The following is a 20,214-nucleotide window of genomic DNA, read 5'->3' as shown; positions in this document are numbered from 1 at the left end:
CTATCCAATGAGAGCCATATTTGACTCAGGTTCTCAACATTTTTTATGGCTTCAATTATTGGCATCTTCTCTTCATTCCCTTGACTAAATCTTTTGATTTAAAAAAAAAATTATATCATATATTTAATTGGACGGTATGTTGTCGACTAATTGTTCTATAAAAATGTTCTCAAGTTTTTATGATTTTGCATGCATGTAATGACATAATACATGCTTAGTTTTGTATTATATTTAGCGTACATTAAATTAGAACCGAGAACAATATCAATAAAAAATTGTTTTTTAAAGTGAGACATGGACTTAATCTATATCTTCTCTTAATCAAAATCATTATCGAACAACACTATAATGCATTCCAAGTTCAGTCTAATATTTGTGGAAAATAATCTCCCAAAAAATAGATTGTTCATTAATTTTGCTCAACAAATATTACATTAAGATTTGTGAATATCTAGAAAGAATGAAATTTAGGTTGTGTTTGGCGCGTCACAGCTAGCTGAAAAACTAGCTTATTTTTCGAGTTTTTTTAAGTTATCATGTTTGACAAACCAAAAAGTAGCTTATAAGCTAGTTTTTCAAAAATCTACTTAGACTAGCTTTTTAGGAGCTTTTTAAAAATATTCCAAATATACCCCTTAATTAATTATAAAAACACATTTTTTTTAAATGTCCTTTTATGTCATTTCACATTTTTCAGCTAGTTTTTCAGTTAGTTTTATCAAACGTTATTTTTTATCAACTAGTTTTTCAGCTATCAGATAGCTTTTTATTTAACAACTAGATTTTCAGCTATCAGCTAGCTTTTCAGCTAACAACTAGCTTTTCAACTAGTATGATAAACTGTAACATCCCGATTTCCAAGAATGAGATTTTAAAGATTTCATGCAATTAAGGAAGCATATTGGACGAGTTGGAGGCCCCAACTCATCGTGTAGAAACTAGTCAGTCCGCGTAAATTTTAGTACCTACTCGACGAGTTGGAGCTGATTATGAAAACCCTAATTTTTAGGGTTTGCACCCTATTTAAAGGACCTTAAGTCGTCCCTCCAGCCTCCCTTACCACCTTCACATCCATAAACAAACCTTAATCGAGCTAACCTCCTATTTTGAGTGTGTGTGAGGCTAAAGAGTGTGTGTTTGGTGCATTTCTTGAAAAGACTTGAAGATTGAGAAGCTTGGAACGAGAAGGAGCTTGTAGATCCAGCATCTACTTCGTTTTGGCATTCATTTGAAGGTAAAAAGTCATTACCTTGATTATTTTCTTGTAACGCCTATCCATTCAAGAGTTTAGGGTCATTTCTAGCTTATTCTTGAGGAATTTCTGGTATTGAGCACGTTTTGAAGTGAGGAGTTCATATTTGGACTCCTCTAGTCCCTCATGGAAATCAAGTTCTCGATGTTATCAAACTTTGGCTCTTCTCCATTCCCTAAACCTCTTCCTAAGACTAGTTTTGGGTGTTTTAGCCTTTGAAGCGTCGCATGCAAGTCAAGTTAGCAACTTTACGTGGTATCTCAGTCCTAAGAGGCTAGATTTGTAGTTTGGAGCCTTGGAATCGACTGGAAAGGGCTGAACATGTTAAGACTGGAAGGAACTCGACGAGTTGACTCGGGTTTTCACAGTTTTCTGAGTTCTGAAGGAACTCGACGAGTCTATAAGCTGCACTCGACGAGTTGGGTCAATATGGACTGTTGACCTTGACCGTTGACTTTGAATTTGGACATGGTTGACCAAGTTTGACATCTAAGGGTATTTTGGTAATTTGGGAATTGATGAAATTGGATAAATGGTGGTTGTAGGTGTTTGAGTTTGGAGCCGTGTTTCGGAAATTTGATCTTTCAGTTCAGTTCGACATTGTGAGGTGAGTTTTCCTCACTATACTCAAGGGTCGAAGGCACCAAGCCCGACCCTTTGGATTGTTATCCTGGTTATCTTATGGTTGTATATTATTATGTTATGTTAGACCGGTATCCTGGTAGATAGGATGATGCTACGCTTAGGGATCTGCTAGATCTACTTGACTGTTTGTAGACTGCTATGTGATTACCTATTATATGTGCACATGTTTGATTAGTAGTTGAGGATATTCCATCTAGAGGATGATTGGACCCTAGTATGTAGTCTCTGTAGACTGTTATATGATTATATTATATAGGTGCACATGTTTGATTGGTAGTGAGAGTATTCCGTCCCGATGATGATTAGACTCATAATATGTGGTCATTCCAACCCGATGGTTGTAGGCCGAGGGTATTCCATCCCGAGGATGATTGGATTCGTAGCATGTTGGCATTCCAACCCGATGGTTGAGGGTCTGGGGTATTCCAACCCGATGGTTGATTGGACCCATAGTGTGCTGGCATTCTAACCCGATGGTTAAGGGTCTGGGGTATTCTAACCCGATGGTTGATTGGACCCATAGTGTGTTGGCATTCCAACTCGATGGTTGATTGGACCCATAGTATGTTGTTTGTTATTATATGTGTATTTTTGTGTATGGGTATTTTGGGGGTAACTTAGTAAGCGTTCGAGCTTACATTTATGGATTATTGTTTTAGGAACTTCAGATGATTGCGATAAGGCAAAGGCGTGACCGTATACATCCTCGCATGTTATGATTTGATTTACTAGGATACTCTGATAAGAAACTATTTTGAAAACATTTTGTAATAAATAATGGTTTTTGAAAGCTTGGAAAAGTTATAAATTTTCATGAATTTTATGGTGGTTACAAGTTGGTATCAGAGCCTTAATTTGAGTGAATTGGAGGAACACTCGTGTGAATCCAATCTCAAACTAAGGAAAGGATTTTCAAAATGATTTTCAAAATACTAAAGGAGGATACAAAGTGTACAATCAGCCGGAGCCAGTAACTAGACCCCCAAATACCATACTGTTATTTAATATTGTGATATATTAGAACGACATGCTAGTGATAGGCTAGGGATCTTCAGGAATTGCATGATAGAATTGCCTGATCTTTGATGCCTTAGCTTGTGTAGAGTACCTCATGGATTGTTGTGTGACTCTTTTATGTGTGAATTAGTTATTGGATGAATGCGTTAAGTCACATACTTCATCGGTTAAATGGTTCTAGGTTAGAGGATTTGGTCCTGCTGTGCAGCTCTTGTCAGAGTCCAACCGTTGTGGGATTGAATCTTTTATCCGAAGGTTGTTTAAGTCATGGGGCATGTGATAGTGTTCATGCAATAACTATCTGGCACCAATAAAGGGTCGTGTGGCAGTTAGTGGTACGACGGATGAGTTGTGCGGGGTCAGTCGACCAGTTATAAGATATTTAGCCTTCCTTTAGGAGTGAGGATTGAGCGATCGCCTATGTTGATGTATATTGTTATGGAGTTGTGATGATACTTGAGACAAATATGGGTAGGTGTAGAAGGTAGTATGGGCTTGTACTACTGACAACACAGGATCCATACGCGTAGCAAGGAAGTCACAAATCCTTAGGGTTTTGTTGGTAGTTGGTTTTCCGTTGTTGCACGAAATGTCTGATATCTTCCTGGTATGTATTTTTAGTATGGTGGTTACGAGACGATTTGAGGCCAGATCTGGGTCAGGATCAGGAGCTTGCAGCCAGGATACGCCAGCATTGACAGAGGATCGCATTAGGGAAATCATCCGGGAGGAGGTGATTGAGATAGTTCAGGGTCAAATTCTGGAGATGTTCGGGTCTATCAAGACCGCGATGATGGAGTACTTTGATGACAGATACACAACCATTGTTGATACGGCTGCTACTGCAGGTGCGGGGACAGGTCGGGCCTTTCAGTATTGGGACTTTGATAACACGAAGCCCCCAACTTTCGAGGGAGTTCAGGACCCGATTATAACCATGAGGTGGATTTCTGATGTGGAGGGATGTTTCTTTACTTGTTCCTGCCTTGCTGACTCTTCACTTGTTCCTACCATGCTGACCAAAAAGTCAGGTGTGCTCAGAACCTGCTGAGGACCAGAACAAAGGATTGGTGGAGGTTGATTATTGGGTCGTATTCTGACGAGAAGACAGTTGCAGTTACATGGGATCAGTTTAGGGAGCTATTCAGTACTCGATACATTCCACGGGTTGGCGTGAGCGGTTGGCTCAAGAGTTTTTGGAGTTGAGACAGGGATCAGAGATATTGACAAAGATCACCCATATGTTCACTGAGAGGGAGATGTTTTGCCCGAAGTTTGCTTCCGAGCAGGCTCAGATGATGCGTTATCTGAGCATGCTCAAGAAGGACATCCGACAGTTCGTCTCCACCCAACGTTGTGATATATTGTTGGAGCTACATGAGGCCGTCAGGCGGCGTGAGTTGGAGATTGAGCTTCAGTTGAGGGAACGGAGACAGGCCCCGACGCAGTCACAGATGGGTTTTGAGCACTACATCATTCCTATGGTGTACATGCAAATCCTAAAGCTTTGGATCTAGTTTGTCTAATGAACATGCAATAATCATCCAAAGCCATAAACTCTAGATCTAGCATACAATAAACACTATTATCATAATATAGGGTTTAGATCTTACCTTTGATTGTTATATAGCAATAACAATTTATCCCTTCTTGTAATTAGCTTCTAAAAGCTTAGTGTTACAAGTGTCACACCTCTAATGACTCACAAACACAAAGAGCAAGAGGATGAGTTAGGAGAGGAGAAGAAGGCACCAAAAACGTCCAAGAAACTCCAAGGAATGCTTATCCACGTTTTTGGGTGCCCTGGGGGTCTTTATATAGTGAGGCTATTAGGGTTTTGAACTAGGAAACCCTAATCTGACTGCTTAGGTCCTAAGCAGCCCATGGACTCCCTCCTTAGAGGCCTTGGATGAATTCTCATCAGTTTCCCCATAAATTTCGTCCACTCCAACCTCTATGGAGTCCATTAGCCTAATATCCAACTATCACACAATTGACACTTCTAGCCCCCTTTATTTAATTAATGTCTTTTAGCCACAAAATTAATTCTTATTAATTCTTGACTAATATTAATTAAACAATATGATTTCTCTTTTAATATATTATTCATATAATATATTAATAAATCATAATTAATCTCTTTCTCCACAAATCATCCTATCAAGTTGCTTTGGTGAAGGCAACCCAAAAGGACCATGCTCACGATCGGGTCAAGTACATACCAAAATAGTTATGGACTTAGACACTAATCCAACAGTCTCCCACTTGGATAAGTCTAACAACTATTTTGCGTATGACTTCAAACCTGGTCAGCAATCATAGCTTTCAAAAGCCGTTGTCAACTCTAATCTTATCAGAAGCGTGTCCTTTAGATAAAGGATCATATATTCCTCCATTCTAGATATAGTATGAACTGAGACATGGATTTAAATCATAGTCTTTGTTCATGTGTTGTTTCCCGATTTCCGATTTATGACGACTGACAACAGACTACAATTGAACACATCAACTTAGTATCGGCTTGCCTAAGTGCTTAGGTGTCATCACTAAATCATCGAGGGGCCCACATATATCGCTTTTATCCCATTTTGGGTAAAAGGAACAGATAAACTTCAACTCAATTCTCGCTTGTACTCACTCACCGAATCACACACAACAATACGTTTTATAACACCAAGTTACTAGTGCATTTACATATCATCAATGTGTAACCAACTCGCAAGATACAACTCACACATCTCGGTTTCAAGAATATAAGATATTATCGTCTCACCAATCACTCGTGAAAAAAAATCCATGAAGCAAACTAAGTGAGCGTGGGTTTAATCCAATGCTCAAATCATATTCATAAGCACTCATGAACGTTGCAGCAAACATTTGCTATGTCTAATACACTTTAGGCAATCTACAAACCAATTCATGACAATCTTCTTTCATACCTACTCCCAAAGTATGAGCCACTGTGGGATGTTCGAATAATCTTATTATTCAGGAAGTCATAACATGCAAAGTGAAACACAAGAATAATCGAACCCAATATGGCCCCAAACTTTTGAGTATAAATAAAATTCTTTTTATTTAATCACCATATTGATAACACATTATTCATTGTATAATGTTTCGATTAATCAACTTATTACTTTAATTAAAACAACAATTGACCCACGCTCTTAGCATGCACACTATGTTTACCTATGGTCCTTACTTTGTGAAACAGTATAATTGAATAACATTTTCAATCACACTCATTTCACAATTCCCAATCCTTACCACAAGTGTGAGAATACCAAATTCTTGTCATTTATAGAATATGTTAGATTTTAACATTTTATGCAACGATTCTTTCGTAATGTCATAGCGCCAAAGTCACAAAGACTTTGCCAATGAAATTACAAAGTCATCTATTGGATATTGTTGCAAGACAATTCCATAGACATGAAGTCGCACATTCAAAGTACATTCCTTTGAACATCCTTCTTGCATAAAATTTTCTAATCTACATAGAGATTCGTAAAGTCCAACTCCCAATATGGAAACAATTCCATATTTACCATATAACAACTCATTATTAATAGAATCATATCTAATAATAATAATTTCAGTATGGTCCTTCCATTACTATACTTCCAACATCTCATAAGCGACCAATCCTTAGCGAACCTTAGATTGTCCTCTTGACAGTTGATTAATCACCTTTAGTCATATCTGGTTCCAATCCTTTTTCCCTCTTAATGCCCTAGGCATTTGGAAAATTTTAGAACACGCAAATATTATAGCATATGCAATTGATCCTATGCCCGAAGCATATGGGATACGGTTCATAATGTCTTACATAAAGACATGATACTTGACCAGTCTTTTGCTACAATATCTCTATTTTCCATGTTCTCAAAATTCGAACTATGAAGAGGGATGTCGTAATCATAATCGAATTTGAGAACACAATCTTAATTTTATATGACTAAATTAGATAAAAAAAAATCAATCCAAGCTTTTAGAACTGAAATGAAGTATAAAATTCTCTCCCTTAATTATAGCAAAACAACTTATCAACCCTTGCAACTTTGCGAATTATACCTTTCTTTTTTTATAATTAATATTGCTATCTCGCAATACTCACCATATTTATCATGCTCCCACTCACATGATGATTATATATTTTCCAAGCATAACACTTATGCTCCCACTAGCTTTGTCACGTATTCAGAAATTAGCTAGACTTCTAGAAACCAATACTTATTGACTTTATTTACAAAAGTTCAGATTTCTGAAACCTAGACGCTTCGATAAGCCTTTATCTAAGTTTCTCGAACTCATACACCTTTCCTTAGATAACCTATATGTGTGTTTAAACAATTTTAGAACTTATAACAATAAGTCTAAATTGTTCAGACCCATTTGCCATTTCCCACAATTCGAACTATGAAGAGGGATGTCGTAATCATAATCGAATTTGAGAAATGCAAATTACATAATGCTATCTTCAAAATCTCTCTTAGTGAAAGTGTTTCCTCACAGTCATTTTCATGAAGGAGAGAAACCTTATGACACTCAGATTTTCTGGTGTATGTGTTCCTATCCATGTGAATTTGTCATAACCATAATCATAAGACAATAATTGTGATAAATCCAAACTCTTATGGATCGAACTTGTCCATTCTTAATTTCGTTCCATCAAGGGTCCTACCATTGCGTCCAAGTTATTAAGCAGCTCACCCCTACCTTTCAATGTACTTTCCACTAATTAAGGTGCCTTTCCCCTATGCAACCTATTGAGAACTCATAGAACTCACATGCATAGTTGATCAAACTGGAATGGCACTGAAACAAGAATATATCAACACAATAGGTTAGAAACCTCAATTCGTGTGCTAGTAATAACAGTAGGTTTACTCTCGATTAGTTCTTGAAACTTTTCAAGATCTTTAGACTCCCACTAACCTCTAGACATATTATATTCTCTTAACAAGAAACATTTCTTGACAAAACAAACATTCAAGAGTTAGTATATGTCTATATCAAGACAAAACCTACACGTAATTTGGTACTAGTTGGTCTTTGTCTTATTCAAGACATCACAACTTACCAAAATGTGCAAGTGTAAGTGTAACATCTAGAATTTCGGGTATGATAGTTTGTGTTTCAACTTTGAGGATTTAGGAGGGACTCGACGAGTCGTAGGTCTGACTCGCCGAGTCACGTCGAGTTGATCACGTGGATTTAATGAGCGGACTCGACGAGTCCAAGTATGGACTCACCGAGTAGGTACTGGGTAGAGAAAATCCTAAGTTTCGGTGTTGGAGCCTATTTAAAGGAACTTATGACCTTGGATGTGCCTCATATCTCCTATGAGAAACCCTAAATCGCCATTGGAGCCAAGGGAGAGTTCTTATGATGAAATCAAGTAATTTTGGTGTGATTTTGCAAAGGAAGAGAAGGGATTCAGCTAGAAGGACCAAATGATGTTGTTATTCTGAGACATCCAAGCAAGGATCTCCATTCCGAGGTAGTATTTCTCCCCTTCCTTCTGTTTTGTGTTGAATCCTTGAATCTAGGGTTTTCTTTACCCTTTCTTGGATAGTATATGATGCGTATGAGGTCCCAATGTGGAAAAAGTATTAGATATGGACCTTAAGAGGTCCAGAGAGTCCCAGTTTTCCAGCTCTTTGTAGTTCCATTGGAGTTATGGATCTAGCATGCCATTTTTAGAGCTATTTTTCCATACAGAGCCATATATGTGTTGCATGAGTATAAAGACTGGACCTTTATGTGATTATTGGGTGTTAAAAGGTCAGATCTATAAGTTAGAGAAATAGATCTGACCTCAGAGGGTCATTTGAGTGTTGCCATGGAGGGAACTCACTGAGTCCATAAGAGGACTCGATGAGTCGAGTCCGGTTGCCCCGCGATTTGTGACCAGTGGTAACCCGTCGAGTGAAAGGTTAACTCGACGGGTCGAGTGAGGCCTTAGGAGGATTCAGAGGACACGCATGGACTCGCTGAGTCACCCGAGTGCACTCGACGAGTCTGGTCAAAGTTTGACTGTTGACTAGAGTTGACTTCAGTTGACCTTAGGGTTTCAGTCAAACTGATTCAAGGGAGGTCATGGAGGGGTAGAATGGTTTTCTACCCATTCTATAGAGATGAGGACAAGAGGAAGTATTAATTAGAAATGGTTGCCTTATGTGTTAGGCTGAGGCTCGGTCGAGGTTATCAAGCCAGAAGGTTAACTAGACATCATGTGATGTGAGTCTTCTCACTATACTTTACCTAGACTGGTAATTATGTGTGACCGGAAGGTCTTATGGGCTATGATGAGTATGTGATGTATGTTGTTATATGATATGTATGTGCTATGTTATGTTATGAGTATTATGATATGGACCGGAAGGTGAACAATGTATGGGCCGGAAGGTCAAGATGATACGAACCGGAAGGTCAGAGAAGTGGGACCAGAAGATCTACCAGGATTATGGGACGGAAGTCCCCTGAGACGCATTGACCGGAAGGTCCTGTAGAGTTATAGCCTTGAGTGGCGTACATGTTTTATGTGGTATTTTGGGGAACTCTCTAAGCATTTATGCTTACTGTGTTGTGTGATATGCGTTTCAAGTACTAGCGAGGATCGCGGGAAGGCGCCGACATGATCTGTACACACTGATGAAGATCCACGTGTTTGAGATTTTGGGATATGATTTGTGTGATAACATTTAATTGAATGAGTATATAAATTATTTTATGAAATTTATTATGTTTGGAATGAAAAATTGTTTTGAGATTTTACGTAGTTACAGCAAGAACATTCTTACTTAAGATTATGTCACTCAAGTCACAATCTTGGAGTATGACTCTAAGACTTGATTTTGGAACGAAGTACAATACATCTTATTGACTTAACCACAACAACAATTGTTGATTCCTCTTCTTAGCCAAACTAGTGCACTAAGGTGTCCTTAGAGAATGAATTGTAATATGGTTCCTACGATTACTAAGACTATCATAAAACATGATACAAAAGTACTCTCCCTTCTTCCTAGATTGGAGAAATTTTTTATCTTTCTGCCTTCATTGATTCTACTTATTCGTTCTGTCATTCATTGAAACTTTTCAATGATTCAGAATTACACTTAATCTTGTAAGTATAACCACATTTACTAGAGTTTTAGTAAATCATGACAAATAATGTTATTGTTATTTATGGTGGACTTGACCAGTGCACAACATTGTGAACTCGATCTCCTAGTCCTTCACTTGACTCTTTGTCAAGGAATTGGCCACAAAATTTCTAAGTACCAAGATTTCCATACATCACATGATTCAAATCATATGATTCCAAGCTTTTGTCAAATTGAAACTCGGGCGATGGGAATCTTTCCTTAGAAAATTACAACATTACCATAAATAACATAACTAAGAATCACATCCATTTAATGTTGCTTATAATAGAAAAACACAGACATCAATTTTTACAATTGCCATTGCAAGGAAATATAAATAAGACAAAATCAAAATTTATTTTATTGCGGAAATATATCCTTACAATGCAAATGAAAACTATACTATTAAATATTCCTAAGCAATTTATCATAACTCTAAGCAGCAACTCAAAAATCTGATCATCGAATCCATGCGATCGTAATCCATTTCTTCGCGATAAGAGTCAGCTCGCTCCTTCCTTTAAGCTTCCTTTCTTTTCTTCGATCCCTTAAAACATCAAAATGCAATCTTATCAGATCATGTATTAAGAATCTCCAAATAGGAACTTAATGGAGTTATATAATGGATTTTACCTGAAGCAGACTCATACATCTTGACTCTCCCATCTCTTAGATCTATTAGGTAGTCAGGGCAGCTTCGTAACCAATGCACCTTCTTTTGGAAGTAGAAACATATGGACTCTTCTAGAATGGTACACGAGACTATCTCAGACTTAGCCTTTCTCTTACGTAGCGAAAACTTTTCTGGACTTCCAATGTTGTCATTGCCTATAGAAGGTTGGAATATTGATTTATCAGAAAAATTTGCTCGACCAATGCGCCAAATCATTTCTGATTCAACAGCAATAAGCAAATAAGTCAAATCAATGAGGGTCACGTCGTGTGGCATCATATAGTATTCTCTGACGAACTTACCATATGAATCAAGAAGTGATTGAAGAACCAAGTCAACAACCAACTTCCTTGAGACATCGACACCCAACATCCATAACCTGTCAATGTGTGAATTCATCTTTAAGATGTGTACACACACAGACTTTCCATCTTTGTGTCTTATTGCCAATAGGGCTTGAGTAACCTTGAACTTTTCAAGTCTTCGAACACGTGGGTCAGGGAGAATTATTGAAGGAGGTGGAGGAAGTGAAGCTTGATTTCCATTTCCACAATCCAATCGTGGAACATCATCTTCACGTGGAAAACTTTTCCAATGGATTCAAGAAGACCATAGTTGTCAGACTTTGACATTTATAAAACGGGAGAAAATTCAAGTTAGTTGATTGAGTCCTTAATAAAACACCCAAATGAGATATTAAGGCAAGGACCCAACACAATATTCTACAAACTGGAAGAGGGATGTCATAATCCAATTTGCAGAATATTTGAAGGTAGGTAAATGATGATTTACCAATTTCCACCATGAAAAACGAAAAAGAAGGTTAAGTTTCAAATGTATTGGAAACTCCTAGATCTTTTGAGATTCATTGAACTTTTCAATGGCATGTTTAAATCTCGATATGCCCCTCGATTTGTGACTGGGATGCCGAGGATCACAAAACACGGTGTAAATAACCATGCAAACATATATGGTGCCCCCAATGTTACAGTCACCTATTCGATGTGTCGGTTAACCACACACGCTCCACCGAACTATGAAAAACATCGAGTCACCCTTCGCCACCTTTTCTTAGAACCCAATTAATGTTTCGGTTAACCACACACGTTCCACTAACGTCTTAGCAAGGGTACAAATTGTAATTTCATGGAATTACATCAATTCACTTTTTCCTAAAGTAACTAAGATTGGGAATTTTTTGTAAAACATTTAGTTACTTTAACATTCATTATACTTTTAATGAGGAGAGGGTTTGCCTTATCCTACCCGTTCGGCTAACGACCCTCCACCAATCAAGGAAGCGGTGGGTGAGAGTGGACACCCATTAAACGACCATTTTATAGGACATAACCTTATACCCCCTTATAGATCGGCTTCGTGAATGAGGCCTACTAACTGTAAGACTAACAGTTTAAGTTATACATATATAATATTAAACTTTTAATGTTAAATATAGTATAAGGGTGTATTTTACACTTTTAAAATACTAGGTGGTTTAATTTTATAAATCACACTTTTAATTTAATTAAATATAAACCATATCATTATGGATTTATTAACTCTCTGTTAATTATACTTTTAATTTAACTTAATAAAACCATAAGGGTGTAATTTGAACTTTTCAAAACTAGGGTTTTAGAATTTAAAATTTCAAAAATTAAACTTTTAATCAAAATTTTAAATTCTTAAACTTGAGGGTAAGTTTTTAAACATTTCAAAACATTAGGGTTTAGAATTTAAATATTTCAAAATTAAACTTTTAATCAAAAATTTAAATTCCAAAACATGAGGGCAAGTTTTGAAACTTTTCAAAACTATCTAGATCAAATTACAAATAATTAAAATTAATCAAATAATTGGTAATTATCTAAATTTGACCTAATTCAATTTCTTACTAGATAATTCAAAACAAAATTACAAATAGTTAATATTTATCTTATAAAACAAGTAATTATCTCAATTTTGACAATTATCTTCTATTTTGGTAAGGATAATCACCAAATATTGATAAAATTCTGATTTTATTAATGAGAAACGTTTTTGGTGATTATCCCATATCAAAATATGCCAAAATCCCGCAAAATCAGCCATCTACGACTCTGACTCATCGAGTCAACACTGGACTCATCGAGTTCCCAGTGGACTCGGCGAGTCTAGCCCCCAGAAAGCAGAATTTTGCGATTTTAAGCTTTAATGATTAAGAAATACATCAAATACATTATACAAACAGCCTAGTCTCTGATACCACTGATGGATTTTGAGCACTACATCATTCCTATGGTGTACATGCAAACCCTAAAGCTTTGGATCTAATTTGTCTAATGAACGAGAAATAATCATCCAAAGCCATAAACCCTAGATCTAGCATACAATAATCAATATTATCATAATATAGGATTTAGATCTTACCTTTGATTGTTATGTAGCAATAATAACCTATTCCTTCTTGTAATTGGCTTCTGAAAGCTTAGTGTCACACCTCTAATGACTCACAAACACCAAGAGAAAGAGGATGACTTAGGATAGGAGAAGGAGGCACCAAAAACGTCCAAGAAACTCCAAGGAATGCTTAGCCACGTTTTTGGGTGCCCTAGGGGTCTTTATATAGTGATGCTATAAGGGTTTTGAACTAGGAAACCCTAATCTGACTGCTTAGGCACTAAGCAGCCCACAGACTCCCTCCTTAGAGGCCTTGGATGAATTCTCATCAGTTCCCCCATAGATTTCGTCCACTCCAACCTCTATGGAGTCCATTAGCCCAATATACAACTATCACACAATTGACAGTTCTAGCCCCCTTTATGTAATTAATGTCTTTTAGCCACAAAATTAATTCTTATTAATTCTTGACTAATATTAATTAAACAATATGATTTCCCTTTTAATATATTATTCATATAATATATTAATAAATCATAGTTAATCTCTTTCTCCACGAACCATCCTATCAAGTTGCTTTGGTGAAGGCATCCCAAAAGGACCATCCTCACGATCGGGTCAAGTACATACCAAAATAGTTATGGACTTAGACACTAATCCAACAGTCACAACATGTGTCGAAACGGTTTTGGGCCATTGATTCCTGACAGGAGAGTCAGAGGGGTCGCATCTGTGTGATGTGCGGCAAGGTGCATGATGGGGTTTGTCGATCTTCTTCAGGATGCCACAAGTATGGCACGAAGGGTCACATCGCGAAGGATTGTAGGCAGCAGCCTCCAGGTTCTGGTGTTAGAATTTGTTACCACTACGAGCAGGTGGGCCATATGAAGGCCCAGTATCCCCTTCTAGCTACCAGGCCAACACCGGCTCCAACATCGACTACCTTGAGGATTGCTGACAGGAGTTAGGGTAGAGTAGAACCCCCGAGGGCTTGGGGACACGTCTTCCAGCTTACGGCCTAGGAGGCCAGGATAACACCCGATGTGGCGACTGGTATGTCTTTACCTCTTATCGTGAACTTTCATTTGCCTTCTGCATGAGACGCTAGGACATAAGAGGGTCATGGGAATTTAGAATCAAAGGATCGTAGATGGTTATGATCCATGGATGCATTTGAGAATGAGAAGTTAGGGTAGAGAATCTCCATTCCAGGGTAAGTAGTTGTAATTTAAAAATTCATAAGTATTCAGTTGGGATTCAGGTTTCTCTTGAAGTTCGGTTACTCCATGCCAGGAGGATTATTCTACATAGGTTATTCATTCCAAGGTTAATCATTCCATTGTTAAGTATGGTAATACCTGGTTGGGACGGTTAAGTTGTGTTTTGGTTTCGCCACCAGTAGGTAGTGGTTAGTGTCCTAAGTGGGGAAGAATTGAGAATTCTCATATGGAGCATCAACCATTAAAGGTTTTGTTTGTTGCTGTCCGGATAATAGTTTCCAAAGAGGTTGGGTGATCAAACATGAGGTCAAGGGTTTCCCTAAGTACGTGCATGGAGGCGATTTTTTGAGTGTAACTGCAGGTGTTCAAGGTAGCATTGGGGTTTGGTTTGACTTACGTGTACGGTTAGGTCGGGATTATAGTTTGCAAATTGGATCGAGAGTTCGAACCCCAAGTGGGGGAGAGCTGGTTATTTATTGAAAGGGCACCAGGGTTTTGGCTTCGCAGACCTAGTGCAACCCAAATAGACTGAAGGCCCAACAGGGCGTACCAGTCAGGTCGAAGGCCCGGAGAATGGTCCAGACATGTTGAAGGTTCTAAGAGTGGTCCATATAGGCTGAAGGCCCGGCAAGGCGGTCCAGTCATGCTAAAGACTCTGTATGTATTCTGTTAGATCTACGCTCGGGTATTGAGCATGTTGCTTTGTGATAATAACCGGTGGAACCTTATGTTATATGTACTTACTGGTTATCACCTATGAAGTGCCCTTAGGGACAATCGGTGGTCATGTGGGAGAGCCTGAAGACTCTGGGATAGCAACTCATTCTATAACATAATCGTGCAGGGTAGCGTTTCAGTATTATGGCACTTGACTGATGTTATGAAGGACATTGATTAGGCCCTTTGGGAAATGGAGGAAGGTGAGTACCTTCAGGCCTAGAAAGTTGGGCGGCTGATGGATTGGCGACAGTATTGATAGTTATTGGGAGCATTCCATTCGTGAGCTGGGAGCCAGGGAGGGCATACCAGACTCGTGTTGTGGGCTCAAAGACAATCCAGACCTATGCTGAGGACCACGTAGGAGTATTCCAGTCATAGGTTGTGCGCTTATAGATCGTAATGGTTCATTTCTCCTGTTTGACCGCTTCCAGAATGGATTTATTGTTGAGGTTCAACGAGTCATAATTAGTTGTGACGAATCAGAGGCTTTTGGACAAGATGCAAGGATAGGCCCGTGGATCTCAAATTATGGTTTTAGATGGGAGTTATGTATACAGTGGTATTCCAATCTAGGGTATTCCATCATGAGGATGACTGGAACCTATGATTGATTGGACCTGACGTGTTTGGTATTCCAACCTGAGGGTTGATTGGGCCAAACATGTGCGTGATACGAGGGAATTCTATCCTATGGATGACTGGACCCGTCGTAGGCATGCCTGGTATTCCAGTCCTAGGCAAATTGGGCTAGGTATGAGTGTTGCGCTTGTTAGTTGGTTGTTTTACGTACGTTGATTCAGGAGCTAAAGGAAGACTTATCCTATCAGCATAAAAAGGGTTCTTCACCCAGTTTGCCTCCCAATGTTCATTTTATCCCTGTAAAGTCGGCCATTGAATGAGATTTTTCTTGAAAGAATATATAATCTCTTTCCCATCAAAGAATTATCGCCAGCCGCGTATCCTCGTTCATAATTTCTTGAACTTTATCATTGTCGGTATTGAAACCGGCTAGCGTTTTCTAATAAACTCACTAGTCTGGTTTTATTTTCTGATAATTGCTAGCTTCTAAAATTTGTCTATTTTCTACATTAGATTTCTATTTTTTTAATTGTTAGTTTCTATTTGAAATTTGATTGTTACATTCTAATTTTATATGTTTTGAAATATGATAGTTGTGTTTCCGATGATATGTTTTGATTTTATATGAATTCAGGTTCTACGTTAACTTTTTAAAATTTGAATTTTGGGTTTTAGAATTATTAAAAAACTCATTTAATTTTTTTAAATAGTTTACTTGATTTTAGTTCATTTTAGCATCATATAGACTTTAAAACCAAAGTTTTTTTTCTTTCAGACTGCAGACGTTTGGTCTATCATTTCTTCTCCAGATATGGTCCCCCAAGCTGCATATATTTTATCTTTTAAAAAACAAACAACACCTTAGAAGATATTTTAAGCTTTTTTTTAGTAGACGACCAAACCTTTTTTTACAAAACATTATTTGTTTTTTAGAAGACACATTATTAGTGGTGAAGGTGTCAAAGTGTATCTTACTAAAATTGAGTCAATGATGCAATGGGAATTGCCCAAGTGTCCCTTAGAAATTCACAGCTTTTGGGGACTGGCAGGCTATTACATGAAGTTTGTAGAGAATTTCTCAAGTATAGCAGCACCATTGACCAAATTAACACAAAAGATATATAAGTTTAATTGGACAGAAGCACAACAAACTGCTTTACAACACCTTAAACAAGCTTGTGTGTAAGTCCCTGGTGTTGGCCTTCCCAGAAGGTGGTTATGATTTTATTGTTTACAGTGATGCGTCTCAATTGGTCTTGGGTGTGTTCTTATGCAAACAGGTTGATTAATAGCTTATCCTTCACGAAAGTTGAAACCAACTGAACAAATTTACCTGATCCATGATTTTGAGTTAGCCAAATTGGCATTCACATTAAAATTTTGGCGGCATTACCTCTATGGAGTTTAATTCCAAATTTTCATTGATCATAAAAGTCTAAAATATTTATTTCATCAGAAAGAGCTTAAAAATCCCTAGCTTTTGGGGATTGGCAGGCTATAACAGGAGGTTTGTAGAGAATTTGTCAAGTATAGCAGCACCATTAACCAAATTAACACAAAATACATAGAAGTTTAATTGGACAGAAGCACAACAAACCGCTTTACAACACCTTAAACAAGCTTTTGTGTGAGGCTCGGTGTTATCCTTCCCAGAAGGTATATATGATTTTGTTCTTTACAGTGATGTGTCTCGATTGGTCTTGGGTGTGTTCTTATGCAAAGAGGTCGAGTAATAGCTTATGCCTCATGACAGTTGAAACCAGGTGAACAAATGTACCCGGTCCATGATTTGGAGTCGGTTAAATTGGAATTCACATTAAAAATATGGCAACATTACCTCTATGGAGTTAAATTCCAAATTTTCTCTAATTATAAAAGTCTAAAATATTTAGTTGATTAAGAAGAGCATAATATGAGGCAGAGGGGATGGTTGGAGTTGTTAAAAGATTATAACTATGAAATTCTATACCAACCTTGTAACGCTAATGTAATGGATGATGTGTAACATCCCAAAACTTACAGAGAGATTTTTGATTTATAAAATAGATTAACTATTAAAACCTTTGATTGACATTGTTTGAATGAAACCATACATTATCATAATTGAATACGAAACCGCGAAAACAGATATCTTCTATGCGTGTGTACAGTCCCGCCGAGCCCTTCTCACGAATAATTTGTAAAAACGTTTAATCCACAATTGTAAGCATAAAGTGTAGTGAGTTCCCCAATATACCACATATTCCACCATACATACAGTTCATCCATATACAATCCTCGACTCTAGCATCGAGAAACCAAAACTCCTATCCATATACATTTATCATACATAATGGGCCCAACCCAACTCACATAACAGGCCTCGCCCAAACATACATAACGGGCCTAGCCTAACCATATAGAACAGGGCCTACCCATGGAGTAAACGGGCCCAGCCCAACCTCTACTTCCAGGTGTTAAATCCTGGTCATTCGTATAAATGTAAAGGGCTAGATCCTGGTCTTTCATATAATTCATAAATTCATATGTAATTAGTGATCAAATAGACAGTCGAACAGATCATCCACCCGAGAGCAGAAAATTAGGCAAGAATAACACAATAAGGCATTAGACCAAGATTTCTCAAGCTATCCAACTTAAACTTCATAGAACCAAAGTTATCATTACTACATAATCATGTAACATATACTAGCATATTACATACCCTTGGCAAATAGCCTTCCCTAGTTACCCTGCAATTAACCACTTCTCAATAAAGTCCTTTGATGGTCAATCATACATAAACTTGATAATTGGCCTGCCCCAGTTACCCTAACCAAACATAACTCCTAATAGTATCATACAATCAGTAGGAAAGACCTTACCGGTCTAACATACCATGACACCAAGTGTCCTATACTACACATGCATAACAAGGAGTTATCATAGTCAACTAGCATACTTGTACTCTAACAACACCCCTATCCTACCATGCATAGGATATACAATAGGATAGGTGGCATAGTGAGAAACTCAATTGAACTGAAGAACCAGAGAAGCACAACAAGACTCTCACACCTTGCACTGCTCAATCTCGCAAACCGACTAACACAAAAAAAGATGAATCCTCAATTAACAACCCACATCCTACAAGTTTGACCCAAGCCAAACTGGTCAAAACTTACCGATCAACGATTAACAAAAGTTAACGGTCAACCAAGTCAACAACCACGTTGTGGGAATGATGGAACAAAATAGACAACATGAAGGACATTGCCACGTCGTGGGAATGTTAGGACAACACAATCGCGAATCAGGATTCCAACACATTGTGGGCCCTCCTTGGCCACGTCGTGGTTGCTGGCAACACTCTCATTTCTTCATTAAGAACTTAATCCTTGCGTATCTAAGCCCAAAACATCAGATCTAGTCATTCTAAATGATTTAATGGATAAAGTTTCCAATTGTATCCATTAGGGTCTCACCCTAAAGCAAGATCTACAAACTTAAGTCCAAAATGGCATAAATCCTTCACAAAACATGCATGGATCCAAGGACAAGATCAAGCTACCAACATTCCAACAAAAAAAAGGTCCATAAGACATTCCTTAGTGCTTAGAAGGGGATGGAGTCATCTCAACTCCAAACACACCATCAAAAAGAGACCAAAAGCATAAAAATGCACCATAAGCTAGATCTAACAAACCAGAAGTAAAGGTTGAAGCTTTATACTCACAATGGTCCAAAAATGAAGTCACTTTGTTAGATATACACTTGAGCTCTTCACCAAAACACTTTGCAAGAAACTTGATCTTCAAGTTCCATACCAAAACATCATAAATGAGTCTCCAAGTGGCTAAGAACACCTCAAGAACACTCAATGGGGCTAGGGTTTCAAGATAGGAGAGTGAAGGCTAAAGGGAATGACCTAACCCTAAATTTAAGGTCCTTAAATATGGGAGAAACCCTAAAAATCATGGGTTTGGGTTGTTATAGCCACCACGTCGTGGCAACCCTTTTTCCACATCGTGGTACTCACCAAAAATATGTGATTCATAAAAGTCATGCCATGTCGTGGTCATCCATGCACTACGTCGTGACATAGGGTTTTTCTCTAAAAAACCCATCTTTGATCCCATTAAGTCTTTAGTTGGTCCATTCTGGAAAACAAGTGTTACATGATACATTAAGCCAAAAAAAGCAACCTATTCGGATAAATTCGATTCGAATGAGAGTTGCTAGTCGATTACCAGACCTAATACGCCTAAGAACAGATTGAAGTTGATAAGTGTGAAAATGTCACCTAGAAACTAATTCTTAGGATATAAAGACATTTAGGGGACAATTATGGGTTCTTAAACTCGAGGAAAGCTCAAGAGTTACTTTTAGTCGATGTCTATGGTACTAAATATGCAACTCACCCATGCATTACGAGGATGTATCGTACTTTGAAACAATTGTATTGGTGGACCGGAATGAAAATATATGTAAGAATATACATGGAGAAGTGCATGACATGTTTACAAGTTATGTCAAATCACCAAAAACCATATGCGAAGATTCGACCATTGTTGATTCCAAAGAAGAAGTGGG

The sequence above is a fragment of the Lactuca serriola genome, chromosome 3, assembly GCF_051521515.1.
Source record: "Lactuca serriola cultivar US96UC23 chromosome 3, Lser_US96UC23_V15, whole genome shotgun sequence".
NCBI lineage: Eukaryota > Viridiplantae > Streptophyta > Magnoliopsida > Asterales > Asteraceae > Lactuca > Lactuca serriola.
The sequence above is the reverse complement of the archived record's forward strand: the minus strand, read 5'-3'. Positions refer to the sequence as shown.